General features: G+C 46.4%; 1 protein-coding gene across 2 annotated transcripts in view; it reads left to right on the top strand.

Annotated features, from left to right (window-relative positions):
- uggt2 (UDP-glucose glycoprotein glucosyltransferase 2) overlaps positions 1-15,118 on the top strand; it is a 373,478-nt gene that overhangs the window by 127,129 nt on the left and 231,231 nt on the right. The gene's annotated exons all lie outside the window — the stretch shown is intronic.

Raw genomic sequence — 15,118 nt, 5'->3', positions numbered from 1 at the left:
CCTGAGACTAAGGTGGAGATCTAATATCATGAGGCAGACCTTGCCACTCATTCAATAGTGCATTGGGCTTCTCAATATGTAGTTTAGGTGCCCGGACCACTCTGGCGGCGCCCTGCAATCATAGAATCACTGCAGTGCAGAAGGGGCTATTCGGCCCATCAAATCTGCACTGACCACAATCCCACCCAGGCCTTATTCCCGTTAGCCCACATGTTTACCCTGCTAGACTTCTTGACACTAAGGGACAATTTAGCATAGCTAATCAACCTAACCCGCACATCTTTGAACTGTGGAAGGAAGCTGGATCACCCGGAGGAAACTCAGGCAGACACAGGTGAACGTGCAAGCTCCACACAGACAGTGATCCAAGCCGGGAATTGATTCCGGGTCTCTGGTGCTGTGAGGCAGCAGTGCTAACAACTGTGCCACCGTGCCATCAGGCTTAGAGGACTAAAGGCCTGTTCCTGTGCTGTAATTTTCTTTACTTTTAAAGCCTCGTGTTCACATGTTTTTATATTATTACTTATTTTGAAGGCACTTTTATTGGCACCAATAAATGTTCTTTCACACCACACCTGTGACCAATTTCTCTCTGATTAGCCTCTCAACGGCTATTGCCATAGCCTGCTGTGTCTCTGGGCTGTTCTGCTGGGTCTCCTGCAAGTACTTACCCTGATGGTTGGCAGAGGGACCCTGCAGGTTGATGTCAGTGTGGGAGGCTCCTCAGCGCTGGGGAAATCAAGGCATTCAAATATTTCACTGGCTACAGTGGGTGGCATGCTTAGCCAGCAACTTAAAACATTCCAGAACTCAGGAGAGATTCACTCCCCATCCCCACATCAGGGCTCTGCAAGGATATTTAGTGCTCCCTTACCTACAACCCAGATGTGGACCCAAGTGCCAGTGTACATCCAGAGCTCAGGGAGGAGTTAGACTAGTTTACACCAGGGCATCATCACAATGGTGCAGAACAAGTTGTCATTACCCTCCCGCCTGTTACAGAAACTTGCTAACACAGCATACCCAGGCCCACCATTTCGGTGTTACAATGTTGCAGGAAATTGTAGGACTGCACAAATGGGATGGGAGCAGGGGGAACCCAAGTGTGGTGATCAGGGCCTCCCTCATTGCCCTCACTTGCTGTCATCAGCCATCTGGGGCCTGAATGGTGTTGCTCGTCGTCCTCCTCCTCCTCCTCTTCCTCCTCCCGCTGGCGGCCTCCTACTCAGCAACACCCAGCTGATCGCCCTCCACTTCCTCCTCCTCCTCCTCCTCTTCCAAATGGTCTCCTCACTGTAGGGCACCTAACACCACCTCAATGCAGGATGATTCCAGGTAGCCACACTCCTCTGTATTTGAAAAAAACTTGCCTCGTACATCTCTTTTAAACCTATGCCCCTTGTACCTTAATCCTATGCCCCCTAGTAGTTGACTTTTCCACCCTGGGACAAAGCTTCTGACTATTCACTCTGTCCAAGTCCCTCATAATCTTGTAGATTTTTAACAGGTTGCCCCTCGACCTGCATCGTTCCAGTGAGAGAAAAACCAAGTTTCTCCAACCTCTCCTCATAGATAATGCCCTCCACATCCAGGCAACATCCTGGTAAATCTTTTCTGTACCCTCTCTAAAGCCTCCACATCCTTCTGGTACCGTGTCGACCAGAATTGAACACTATATTCCAAGTGCAGCCTAACTAAGGTGCAACATGACATGCCAATTTTTAAACTCAGTGCCCCGGCCGACGAAGACAAGCATGCCCTATGCGTTCTTGATTACCTTCTCCACTTGCATTGCCACTTTCAGTGACCTGTGTACCTGTAGACCCAGATCCCGCTGCCTATCTAACTAGTGTTGGTCTTCACCTGTTCCATCTTAGTGCCACTACAACATCTTAACTTTATGTGGCCTACCACTACATCTTGGTGTCTCGCCAGGATGTACATTGGAAGGTAGAAGTGGACAGCTACCTACCATAGCCTATAATGTCCTTGGCAATTATCTTCTGCAGGGTCTGGACAGCATTGAGGTGTCAGTATCCATGGCACCCTTTTCATCCCGATGCCCCTGTGTCACGAAGGGGGATGTCAAAAGGTGTAGCCATGGCCGCAGTCTCCTGGATGGAAGGTCCCAGTATGGGCTCGACTCTTTCCTCCTCCCTCATCCTACATTCTGCACTCCCTCGTTTCCTTCTCTGTGAATGGTATATCTTGTCTGTATAGTGTGCAAGAAACAATACTTTTCACTGAATGTTAATACATGTGACAATGATAAATCAAATCAAAAATCAGTGTTCCTGTGGGCACCTGGGTCAGTCCTGGAGGACCACCTGCATTCTTGCGATAGTGGATGAACCCTCAGCGATGGCCCTCTGAGTCAGGGTCACCTGTCAATGGTAGCAGCAAGTGCTGTTTGAGAGAAGGGCCTGCTGTGACTCCGCCATGGCCCTTTGGGACTCCACCATGGCCTGCTGTGACTCAGGCATCGCTTTGACCCTGCCACTTTTGGTGAGGATTTCTTGCCCCAGGCTTTCTATCGCAGATGCTACCCTTGCAGGCCTGGGAACCACGGAAAACAGGCAATAGCTAGACCACCTGAAAGCTTTGGGACTCTTCCCAACAGCCTCACAGTTGGTACAGTGTGGCCATCAGCGCTTCCTGCATTTCCTGGCTCTGTTACTGCATCTCCAGCAGCTGAGGGAGAAGTGATTGCCAGCAGGTAGCCTGGAGCTAGCTGAGTCCTCGCCTCTGGCAGGCCCCTGACTGCCAGAGGCCTTGGATGTTCCCTCCTCCACCCAATGTCCATCGGCAAATGTGTCGTGTGCACAGAGTGACCCAGATGTCTCACCACTAACTTGACCCACCAGTGCGAGATCTCTGGGATGGTGAACTACAAGATGGAAGCTGACGCAAAACTGCTGCCAGCCTTGGAGGTCACTTCATTGGCTTCCTCTGAGGAGTCTTCCGAGCTGTCTGGGCAGGATGGATGGCAGCAGCAGTGGGGGCTGTGATGCCAGATGGCCCTGGCGCGTCGGGATCCCTTCCTACACACAGCGTTCAAGGTTAATTGCAAGGGAGGGAGAGGAATCTGTGTTGCATGTAACTTATTTAGATATCTGCAAAGAGTGGAGGATTCACAAATACTCACTTCTATACTCCAGCCCAACCATGCTGTCACTAATTGTCTAGATCTCCTCCTCTCCCGCAAGCTCCAGTACCTGCTCCTTAAAGGGTTGAGGACCCAGATCTCAGGCACATCATCTTCATCCTCTCCTGGTGATTATGAGAAGCTTCTCATAGAACATAGAACCCTACAGTGCAGAAAGAGGCCCTTCAGCCCATTGAGTCTGTACTGAACACAATCCCACCCAGGCCCTACCCCCATATCTCTACATATTATACCCACTAATCCCTCTAACCTCCGCTACCCTGGACAGTAAGGGGCAATTTCTTAACATGGCCAATCAACCTAACCTGCACGTCTTTGGACCTATGGGGACAGAAGGATTAAGGTAAAATCTGATGACATGAGTCCTGAAGGGTATCGGGGCCAAAGGTTGAGACACTCTTGGGGGAGAGGAGGGAGATGCTTGGGGGTCAGGAGCTGGAAGCATGCAGGTTGCTAAGGATGGGGGAACTGGAGATGATTTAGGGGGAAGATACTAGATGGCCCAGGTGATGGCAGCAGAGCAGCGGAGTTGATTGGCTGTTGCAAGTAAGATTTGTATAGGTACAGTCACTGCTACCAGAAGGTGGACATCCAGAAGGCACCATCGTGTGAAGGTAAGTGTTCAAGTGAGGGCAGCAGAGCAGATTGGCTGTTGCAGGTAAGATTTGCATAGATGCAGCCACTGCTACCAGAAGGTGGATGTCTGGAACGTACCCTCCATCTTCATGTGAAGTTAAGTGTCCAGGTGAGGGCAGCAGAGTTGACTGGCTGTTGCAGGTAAGTTTGCAAAGGCGCAGTCACTGCTACCAGAAACTGGTCTGTGGAGAAGCTGTTGTAAAGGAACAGTTAAACCCCAAGACTACATCAGTGTTTCCCTCCCTATCTCCTCCTCTAGCCTCCTCTAAAAAAAAGACATTGAGAAGGCCACAAGCAATGAAGAGGTGAGTTGAGATTCTTTTATCCTTTTACCTACATAAGGCAGTCTGACACTTAGGACAGTGGTATGCTTCTCCTGCCAGATGTGGGAAATTAGAGAGCAATCTAGTCTTCCTGACAACTTTGTCAGCAGGATGTGTGTCCAGTTGCAGCTCCTCACAGACCACATTGTTTGGTTGGAGCAGCAGGTGGATGCACTGCGATGCATATAGGAGGCAGAGAGTGTGATAGACATTAGTTACAGGAGGTTGTCACACCACAGGTTCAGTCAGGTAGATGGGTGACCGCCAGAAGAGGCAGGCAGTTAGTGCAGGAGCCTCCTGTGGCTATTCCTCTTTGAAACAGGGATACGATTTTGGATATTGTTGAGGGGGATACCAGCAGCAGTCAGGCTTGTGACACCATACCTGGTTCTGCTGTAGAGCAGAGTCGGCAAAGAGCAAGTGAGTAGTAGTAATACAGGACTCGCTAGTTAGAGGTACAGACAGGCATTTCTATGGCTGCAATCGAGACTCCAGGATGGTGTGTTGTCTCCGTGGTGCCAGGATCAAGAATGTCTCTGAACCATTGTAGGACATTCTTAAGTGGAAGGGTGAGCAGCCAGAGGTCATTGTACATATTGGTACCAACGGTATAGGTAGGAAAAGGGATAAAGTCCTAAAGTGTGAATATAGAGCATTAGGCAGAAGGCTAAATTGCAAGACCTCAAAGATAATAATTTCTGGACTACGACTCGAGTGCTAGTGAGACTAGGAATAGGAAGATTAGGCAGATGAATGCATGGCTTGAGAGCTAGTGCAGGGAGCAGGGATTTAGATTTTTTGGATCATTGGAATCTCTTCTGGGGAAGACGTGACCTGTTCAGGAGGAACGGGTTACATCTGAACTGGAAGGGAGCTAATATCCTGGTGGGGAGATTTGCTAGAGCCATTCAGGAGGGTTGAAGCGAGTTTGGCAGGTGGATGGGACCTAAAGCAGTAGGGAGACAGAAGAGAAGTTAAGGAGAGCACATTAAGTAGTAAAGACAGTGTCCATAATCCTAGTACCAGACAGATCAGGCAAAAGCAGGACAGAGAGCAAGGGAAGTCCAGATTAAACTTATTTCAATGCAAGAGGCCTAACGGGCAAGGCAGATGAATTCAGGACATGGATGGGTACAGGGGACTGGGATATTATAGGAATTATTGATACGTGACTAAGGGAGGGATAGAATTGGCAGCTTTATGTTCCAGGATACAGATGCTATAGGAAAGATAGAACAGGAGGTAAGAGAGGAGGGGGAGTTGTACTTTTGATTAGGAAAACATAATGGCAGTACTGAGAAGGGATGTGTCCGAGAGTTCGGCCACTGAGTCTAGATGGGTAGAACTGAGAAATAAGAAGGGGGAAATCACTTTGATAGGGTTATACTATAGGCCCCCAAATAGCAGGAAATTGAGGAGCAAGTAAGTAAGGACCAAGATAGCACCAAGAAAAATAGGGTTATAATACTAGGTGTTTTTAACTTTCCCAGCATTGACTGGGACAGCCGTAGTAGTAGAGGGTTGGATGGAGAGAAATTTGTTGATTTGTTCAGGAGGAACTTCTTATTCAATATGTGGATGGCCGACTAGAGAGGGGGCAAAACTTGACCTCTTGGGAAATAAGGAAGGGCAGGTCACAGAAGTGTTAGTGAAGGATCACTTTGGAACCAGTGACCATAATTCTATTGGTTTTAAGATAGCCATGGAGAATGGCCTTATTGAGTTTTTTGAAAAAGTGACCAAGGAGGTGGATGGGGGTAAGGCAGTTGACGTGGTATATATGGACTTCAGTAAGGCGTTTGATAAGGTTCACCATGGAAGGCTTCTGCAGAAAATGCAGATGTATGGGATTGAGGGTGATTTAGTTAATTGGATCAGGAATTGGCTAGCAGATAGGAGACAGAGGGTGGTGGTTGATGGTAAGTATTCGTCATGGAGTTCAGTTACGAGTGGTGTGCCTCAGGGATCTGTTTTGGGGCCACTGCTGTTTGTAATTTTTATTAATGATCTGGATGAGGGTATAGTTGGGTGGATTAGTAAATTTGCTGATGACACCAAAGTCGGAGGTGTGGTAGATAGTGAGGAGGGGTGTCATAGTTTAGAGAGACTTGGACAAGTTGCGGAGCTGGGCCGAGAGGTGGCGGATGGAGTTTAATGTGGAAAAGTGTGAGGTAATTCACTTTGGCAGGAATAACAGATGTGTAGAGTATAGGGCTAATGGTAGGACTCTGAATAGTGTCGATGAACAGAGGGATCTAGGTGTATGTGTACATAGATCCCTGAAAGTTGGGCATCAAGTAGATAAGGTTGTTAGGAGGGCATACGGTGTCTTGGCGTTTATTGGTAGGGGGATTGAATTTAGGAGTCGCAGCGTCATGTTGCAAATGTACAAAACTCTGGTGCGGCCGCTTTTGGAGTACTGTGTGCAGTTCTGGTCCCCACATTATAGGAAGGATGTGGAGGCATTGGAGAGGGTGCAGAGGAGGTTTACCAGGATGTTGCCTGGTATGGAGGGGAGGTCCTATGAGGAGAGACTGAGGGATTTAAGGTTGTTTTCATTAGAAAGAAGGCGGATAAGAGGGGATGTTATTGAAACGTACAAGATGATTAGAGGTTTAGATAGGGTGGACATTGATAGCCTTTTTCCTCAGATGGAGAAAGCTAGCACGAGGGGACATAGCTTCAAATTAAGGGGTGGTAGTTATAGGACGGATGTCAGAGGTAGGTTCTTTACCCAGAGGGTGGTGAGGGATTGGAATGCCCTGCCTGCTGCAGTTGTGAATGCGCCTAGTTTGGGGGCGTTTAAGAGATCCGTGGATAAGTTTATGGATGCAAAGGGATTGGTTTAGGTTAGAGGGTCATTGCTTTTAATTGGTTGGCGCAACATCGTGGGCTGAAGGGCCTGTTCTGCGCTGTAATGTTCTATGTTCTAATGATAGGTCTGGCCCAAAAGTTAAAATTCTAAATTGGGGCAAGGCCAGTTTTGATAGTATCAGGCAGGAACTTTCAAACGTTAATTGGGGTAGTGTGTGGGAAGGCAAAGAGATGTCTAGTAAGTGAGAGGCTTTCAAAAGTATGTTAACCAGGGTTCAGGGTAAGCACATTCCTCTTAAAGTGAAGGCTGGTAGAAGTAGGGAACTCTGGGTGACTTGGGATATTGAGGACCTGCTCAAGAGAAGAAGAAGGAGGCACTTGACGTGCATAGGCAGCTTTCCAGTCACCATACCACTCTATTCCCATCCCATTTATGTATTTATCAAGGCGGTCGATAAAAGTCACTATCGTAATTGCTTCTACTACCTTTCCCGGCAGCAGGTTCCAGGCACGCACCATCCTTGGTGTAAAAAACTTGCCTCATATATCTTGTTTAAACCTTGCCCTTCGCACCTTAAACCTATGCCCCCGAGTAATTGACTCTTTCACCCGAGGAAAAAGCTTCTGACTATCCGCTCTGCGCATGCCTCTCATAATCTTGTAGACTTCTATCAAGTTGCTCCTCAATCTCCGTTGTTCCAGTGAGAATAAACCAAGTTTCTCCAACCTCTCGCCATAGCTAATGCCCTCCATACATGGCAAAATCATTTTTGTACCCTCTCCAAAGCTCCACATCCTTCTGGCAGTGTAGCGACCAGAATTGAACACCAGATTCCAAGTGCGGCCTAACTAAGGTTCTGTAAAGCTGCAACATGACTTGCCAATTTTTAAACTCAATGCCCCAGCCAATGAAGGCAAGCATGCCGTATGCCTTCTTGACTACCTTCTCCACCTATGTTGATGAGTTTCAGTGATCTGTGTATCTGTGCACCCGGATTCCTCTGCCTGTCAATATTCTTTAGAGTTTACTGTATATTTCCTCTCTGTATTAGACCTTGCAAAATACATTTCCTCACATTTGTCTGCATTAAACTCTTTCTGCCATTTCTCCGCCCAAGTCTCGAACCGATTTATATCCTGCTGTATCCTCTGATGGTCCTCATTGCTATCCGCAAATCCATCAACCTTTGTGTCATCTGCAAACTTACAAATCAAACCAGTTACATTTTCCTCCAAATCATTTATAAATAACAAACAGCAAAGGTCCCAGCATTGATTCCTGAGGAATGCCACTTGTCACAGTCCTCCATTCAGATACGCACCCTTCAATCCTACCCCCTGTCTTCTATGAATAAGCGAGTTCTGTATCTACTTTGCCAGCTCACCTCTGATACCATGCAACCTCACCTTCTGCACCAGTCTGCCATGAGGGACCTTGTCAAAGGCCTTTCTGAAGTCCATGTAGACAACATCTACTGCCCTACTCTCATCAATCATCTTCGTCAATTTCTTAAAAAACTCGATCAAGTTAGTGAGAAACGACCTCCCCTTTACAAACCATGTTGCCTCTCACTAATACATTCACTTATTTCCAAGTGGGAGTAAATCCTGTCTCACAGAATCCTCTCCAATGATTTCACTACCACTGCTGTAAGGCTCACCGGCCTGTGATTGCCTGGATTATTCTTGTTACCCTTCTTAAACAAGGGAACCGCATTGGCTATTCTCCGATCCTTTGGGACCTCCCCTGTAGCCGGTGAGAATACAAAGATTTCTCGCAAGACCCCAGCAATTTCCAGCCTTGCCTCTCTCAATATTTTTGGGTATATCCCATCAGGCCCTTGGGACTTATCTACCTTAATGTTTTTCAAGAACCCCAATACCTCCTCCTCCTTGATCACAACAAACTATCTATACACCCTTTCCCAGACTCATCATCCACCAACTCCTTCTCTTTGATAAATACTGATAAGCACATAAGAAATAGGAGCAGGAGTAGGCCAACTAGCCCTTCGAGCCTGCCCCGCCATTCAATAAGATCATGGCTGATCTGTCGTGGCTCAGTTCCACATTCCCGCCGTTTCCCCATAACCCTTAATCCCCTCTCTTATCAAAAACCCATCAACCCGCGTCTCAAAAATATTTAGCGAGGTAGCCTCCACCACTTCAACGGGCAGAGAATTCCAGAGATTCACCACCCTTTGAGTGAAGAAGTTCCTCCTCAACTCCGTTCTAAACCGCCCCCCCTTTATCTTGAGGCTGTGCCCCCTAGTCCTACTATCCTTTCTGAGCGGGAAGAGTCTGTCCACCTCTATCCTATCCATCCCATTCATCATCTTATACGTCTCAATGAGATCTCCCCTCATTCTTCTAAACTCTAACCAGTACAAGCCTAGTTTATTCAGCCTCTCCTCATAGCTCAACCCCCTCAACTCCGGCATCAGCCGAGTAAACCTCCTCTGCACTCCCTCCAAGGCCAAAATATCCTTGCGTAAGTACGGCGCCCAAAACTGCACACAGTACTCCAGCTGCGGCCTCACCAATGCCCTATACAGCCGCAGCAAGACCGCCCTACTTTTATATTCAATCCCCCTCGCGATGAAGGCCAGCATCCCATTTGCCTTCCTGACCACCTGCTGCACCTGCAAGCTGGGTTTTTGCGACTCATGCACAAGGACCCCGAGGTCCCTCTGCACCGTCGCCTGCTGCAGTTTTTCTCCACGTAAGTAATAATCCTTCCTACCATTATTCCTACCAAAGTGGACCACCTCGCACTTGCCAACATTAAATTCCATTTGCCATTTCCTGGCCTATTTGCCCAGCCTACCTAGATCCTTCTGTAGACTCTCACCACCCTCCGCACAATTTGCCTTTCCACCAATTTTGGTGTCATCAGCAAATTTCGACACCCTACACTCGGTTCCCTCCTCCAGATCATCTATATAAGTGGTAAATAGCTGAGGCCCCAGCACCGACCCCTGGGGCACTCCACTAGTCACCAACCGCCAATCCGAATAGCACCCATTGACCCCCACTCTCTGCCTCCTATTTGACAACCAGTCCTCTATCCACGCTAACACCCTACCCCCAACTCCATGCCCCCTGACCTTCTGCAATAACCTCTTGTGAGGTACCTTGTCAAACGCCTTCTGAAAATCAAGAAAGACCACATCCACCGGCTCTCCTCTATCCACCGCCCTAGACACATCCTCATAGAACTCCAGTAAATTTGTCAGACACGACTTCCCTTTAACGAAACTGTGCTGCGTCTGCTCTATCAAGCAGTTCCCCTCAAGATGCCTCGCTATTTCCTCCTTGATGACGGATTCTAACATTTTACCTACAACAGACATTAAACTAACAGGCCTATAATTCCCCACCTTTTGCCTGGCACCCTTCTTAAACAACGGCGTAACATTAGCCGTTTTCCAATCTTCCGGCACTTCCCCGGAATCCAGCGACGTCTGGAAAATAACCACCAAGGCATCCACTATCACCTCCGCCATTTCTTTCAGGACCCTCGGATGCATTCCATCCGGTCCTGGGGACTTGTCCACAATCAGCCCCCTCCAGTCTGTCGAGCACCACCTCTCTAGTAACAGTAATGTCGTCGAGACCCTCCAGTCCTACCACCTTTCCATCTCTAACATCCGGCAAATTATTCACGTCCTCCTCCGTGAAGACCGAAACAAAAAAGTTATTCAAGACCTTAGCCATATCCCCATCCCCTACCACTAAGTCCCCCTTCTCATCCTCTAAGGGACCAACGTTCACCCTAGCCAGCCTCTTCCTTTTTATATATTTATAAAAACTCTTGCTATCCTTTTTTATATTAAGCGCTAGCCCAGCTTCATAGTTTTTCCTACCCTTCTTTATCAACTTCTTTGTCAATCTTTGTTGACATTTAAACCTCTCCCAATCCTCTTCTCGCCCACTACTCTTAGCTACTCTAAACGCCTCCGCTTTTAATTTAACACTTTCCTTCACCTCCTTCGTTATCCACGGCTTATTACCTCTCCTCCTACTGTCCTTTTTGACCATCGGAATAAATTTCTGCTGAGCATCAAGAAAGATCTCCTTAAAGATCCTCCACTGCTCCTCAGCAGACCTACCTTCCAACGCGCTCCCCCAGTCCACATTCGCCAATTCTTCTCTCATCCTACCGTACTCCCCTCTGATCAAAAATGCAAAGTACTCATTTAATACCTCACCCATTTCCTCTCGTTCCACGCGTAGATTCCCTCCCCTATACTTGAGTGGGCCAAGCCTTTTCTGGCTACCTTCTTGCTCTTTATATATGTATAAAAAGCCTTGGGATCTTCCTAAAACCTGCTGGCCATGACTTTTTGTGACCCCTTTTAGCCCTCCTTACTCTTTGCTTACGTTTCTTCTTACTTTCCTTGTATTCCACATTTGCTCCGTGTGTTCCTAACTTTGCCAAATGCTTCCTTTTACTCTTTGACTAGGCTGAGAATATCTCTCGTTATCCAAGGTTCCCAAAACTTGCCATACTTACGCTTCATCCTTATAGGAATCTGCCAGCCCTGAATCCTTATCCTCAAACATTGCCCCCAATCTACATTCTCCAGTTCCTGCCTAAGATTATTGTAATTAACCTTCACCCAATTTAGCACCTTTACTTGAGAACTACACATCTTTATCCATCAGTACCTCAAAGCTTGCAGAATTGAGGTCACTGTTCCCGAACTGCTTCCCTACTGAAACCTCGACCACCTGGCCAAGCTCATTCCCCAATACCAGGTACAGTCTGGCCCCTTCCCAAGTTGGATTATCTACATACTGTTTTAGAAACCCTCCCGAATGCTCCTTACAAACTTTGCCCCATCCACAGTCCTAGAACTAAGTGAGCCTCAGTCAGTATAGAGGAAGTTAAAATCTTCCACCATGTTGTGGGAAAAAATACCACTTCTGAGTCCGACTGGAGGGTCAGTAACACAGTTTATTTTTAACGAAGCTTCGTGGAGAAAAGGCACCAGCACCTCGCATTACTGGACAGCTACTTTCTCTCAATGAAACAATAGAAGCAGTCCACCTTTATACCCTTTACACAATAGGTGGACCGGACACAATTATCACATCGTTATAGTCAAATGGGTACAACATTTCTTAGCTCATTATTATGGACAGGTACAGCCATTATCATTTCAATATCACATTGTTCCATGAATGGGTACATTTCCTCTTATCAATGACTGAATTTATTCTATTCTTGTAGTACATGGTTCCTTTGTGTTTCTCTTAATCTCCCTATCAGACCACCATTATCCCAGGACTATCTTTATCTCTTTTAAGGTGCCTGGCTTCCTGAAGCATTTGTTCCCTGTTTTAATTCAATTAACTGTCTGTCCTGTGGTTTAGATTTTAAGTGGTTGTCTGTGTTTGAAAGTCAGTGTCTGTGCTGGAAGTCAGTGCAGGTTTAATGCCTTTTAACCCCTTATGTGCCGGACAGCTATTTTTATGCCAGATACCCATCTTTATTTTTTTTTCCTGGCTTCACACCACAACAACCCTGTTATTTTTGCGCCTTGCCAAAATCTGCCTACATATCTGTTCCTGTAGCTGTTGGGCAGCCTATAGTAAAACCCCAACATTGTCAGTACATCATTCGTATTCCTGAGCTCTACCCATGTTCCTCGTTGTATGAGTCTTCCGAGATGCTCTCCCATGGTACAGCTGTGATATTCTCCTTACCCAGTAGTGCTACTCCCCCACCCCTTTTACATCCCCCTCTATCCTGCCTGGAATATTAAGCTGCCAATCATGTCCTTCCCTTAACTAAGTCTCTGTAATGTCAGTAACATCATAGTTCCCAAGTACTAATCCAAGCTCTAAGTTCATCTGCCTGACCTGTTACACTTCTCGCATTGAAACAAATGCATTTCAGTCCAACAGACCGTCTTTGATTAGCAACCACTCGCTTCCTGTTCTGTCTCTGAGTCTTACTGGCCCCACTCTCTGATTCCTCTTCAGTTAATTCACCATTGCTTTGGTTCCCACCTTCCTGCCAAACTAGTTTAAAACATTTTGGTACTGACACAATTATCTTTTCAAGAGACAATGCAATATGATTTATTTTGATTTTCTTAGCATTTCTTTTCACTATTTACATTTTCAAACACCACAATTTTAACCTTACATATGCAGCTTCATAGCAGTAGGATTATGTATCTAGGCTTTTCACTCCCTCCCGGTAGCCAGTGCACCAATGAGGCTGGACACCAGCAACTCAACACCATCCCCAGTGCCATGCCTGAGTGGCTGGCAACTGCTGCCACATCATCGCCTTGGTGGGCATGAGGGATATACGAGTGTGGGGGAGTATCCATTGGGAACTCCTACATCATGGACATGAGTGCACCCACCTGTATGCCTAGTGAAGTGGCTACTGCAGTTCAGACAGATGAGGAAAGCGCACCCTCATGATTTGCACGGGTTGGGTTTCCTTCGAAGGCAGCACTGCACAGTCCATGCAGTGTGAAGAGCCATGTCAACATTTGCCGAATTCCCCTGATTAGAGCAGCAGCTGATAGAGCTGCTGCTCGTTACTGTTAGTGGGCCTGAGATGGAAAGTCTGCAGTCAGCCAACGAGCCTGCCCAGCAGATAAATGTCAGGGTGACTATAGTGACATCAGTGCAGCTGGAAGTTGACCTCAAGCAGTCCCAAACCAGTACCAAATCCTAACCTGAGGACCCCCCATACTGGCATGAGCCCCCCTCAAACTCCTGCATCCATGCAAGCCCCCCACCTCATCCCACACCATGGCAGCAGCTAAGACTCCCAGCCCTCCCAGGGATTAGTGCTCAGTTGTACTCACCTCCTTGTTCCCTTTCACTACTGCCAAGCCTGAAGCAGACTTTTATAGAGCAATATGATTTGGTCCAGCATGACATCATGCCGGTGAGCTGGGGAGATGCTGGGAGGGGAGGTGATAGCATGGTGACCTCACTACTGATATTGAAATTTTGGGAGCAAAGTGTTTGCACCTATAGAAAGGGGCTGGGAATATCGCAAACCATTTGATATTATGCGCGAATCTGATTTTTAGCTTCATACGTCATCCTCCCACCTTACCATGCTAATTAATGGGTGGGATGAGGTGGTAAGATGGCACCCACTATATTTAAATTTTTTTTTGGAAATGGAGCTGGAATATCTGATAATACAAATTATCAGTCCCAAAGAGCATTAAAAGTTAATGTAGTAATGAAATTGCAGAGAAAACAATCTAGTCAAAAATTTTTATTTTGTAACCCAAGCTAAGAAGGTAAATTCCAACTTGGCATGATGTTAGTTGAGGGATAAATATTGACCAGATTGAAAGGATAAATACCTCACTTTTCAGATGGTGCTGTGAGATCTTTTACATTGACCTAGAAGGAAATCTTGGTTTAACATCACTTCTAAAATCTAGCTGTCCTTCGGAATTACATTGTAGTGTCAGCTTAGATTGCATATGCAAGAGTGCGTGATTTGAAGCAATCTTATTTTCAAATTATGCAGCAGCATAGAAAACAAAAGTTTCCACTCAGATGTTCCACAGTTGACACCTTTAGTGACACTACATGCACAGCTGAGTGAAAAATTTAAATGAACCATGCAATTCAATAGATTGCCCATGCACTGTGAAAAAACTTTGAGGAATTTTTTTTCCTACCCAACCTTCAGAATGGAGGAAGAGTGTCAACACTGAACAATAGCTGTTTGCTAATTTAGTTTGTATCCAAGTATTGTATTTTGCTTAATTATGTAATCAATGGTATTAAAAACTGCAAATCATATCATTATCAGTTAAATGATTGAAAGCAAAGTTAGAAGATAATTTTACATTTCTTTGAAGCAGGATATTTGGGAGTTTAATAAATAGAATGAAGGAAAAGGATACTTGGTCAGGGATGAAACCACGCTCAAGCAGGTTGTTTGCCCAAGCTAGGGTAGAGTCAGTGATCATTGTAGCTGATGAGGTTTAACCAAAGCATTGCCTGATGCGTTTTTTCAAAGCCATTTTGGCCTTTTGACAAAGGTGAAGTGTCAGATCAAGCCACGATGGGATGCAATGCCTCATCTTGTCACCTTGGATCTTGTTTGACTCTCTTGTGGGGACCATGAGTTGGATTCAATTGGAATTTAGATGGAATAAAAATGTGAAATTCAAATAAA

The sequence above is a fragment of the Carcharhinus amblyrhynchos genome, chromosome 10 (genome assembly GCF_965287045.1).
Source record: "Carcharhinus amblyrhynchos chromosome 10, sCarAmb.v2.hapA, whole genome shotgun sequence".
Classification (NCBI taxonomy): Eukaryota; Metazoa; Chordata; class Chondrichthyes; order Carcharhiniformes; family Carcharhinidae; genus Carcharhinus; species Carcharhinus amblyrhynchos.
This window is presented reverse-complemented; position numbering and strand designations above follow the sequence as displayed.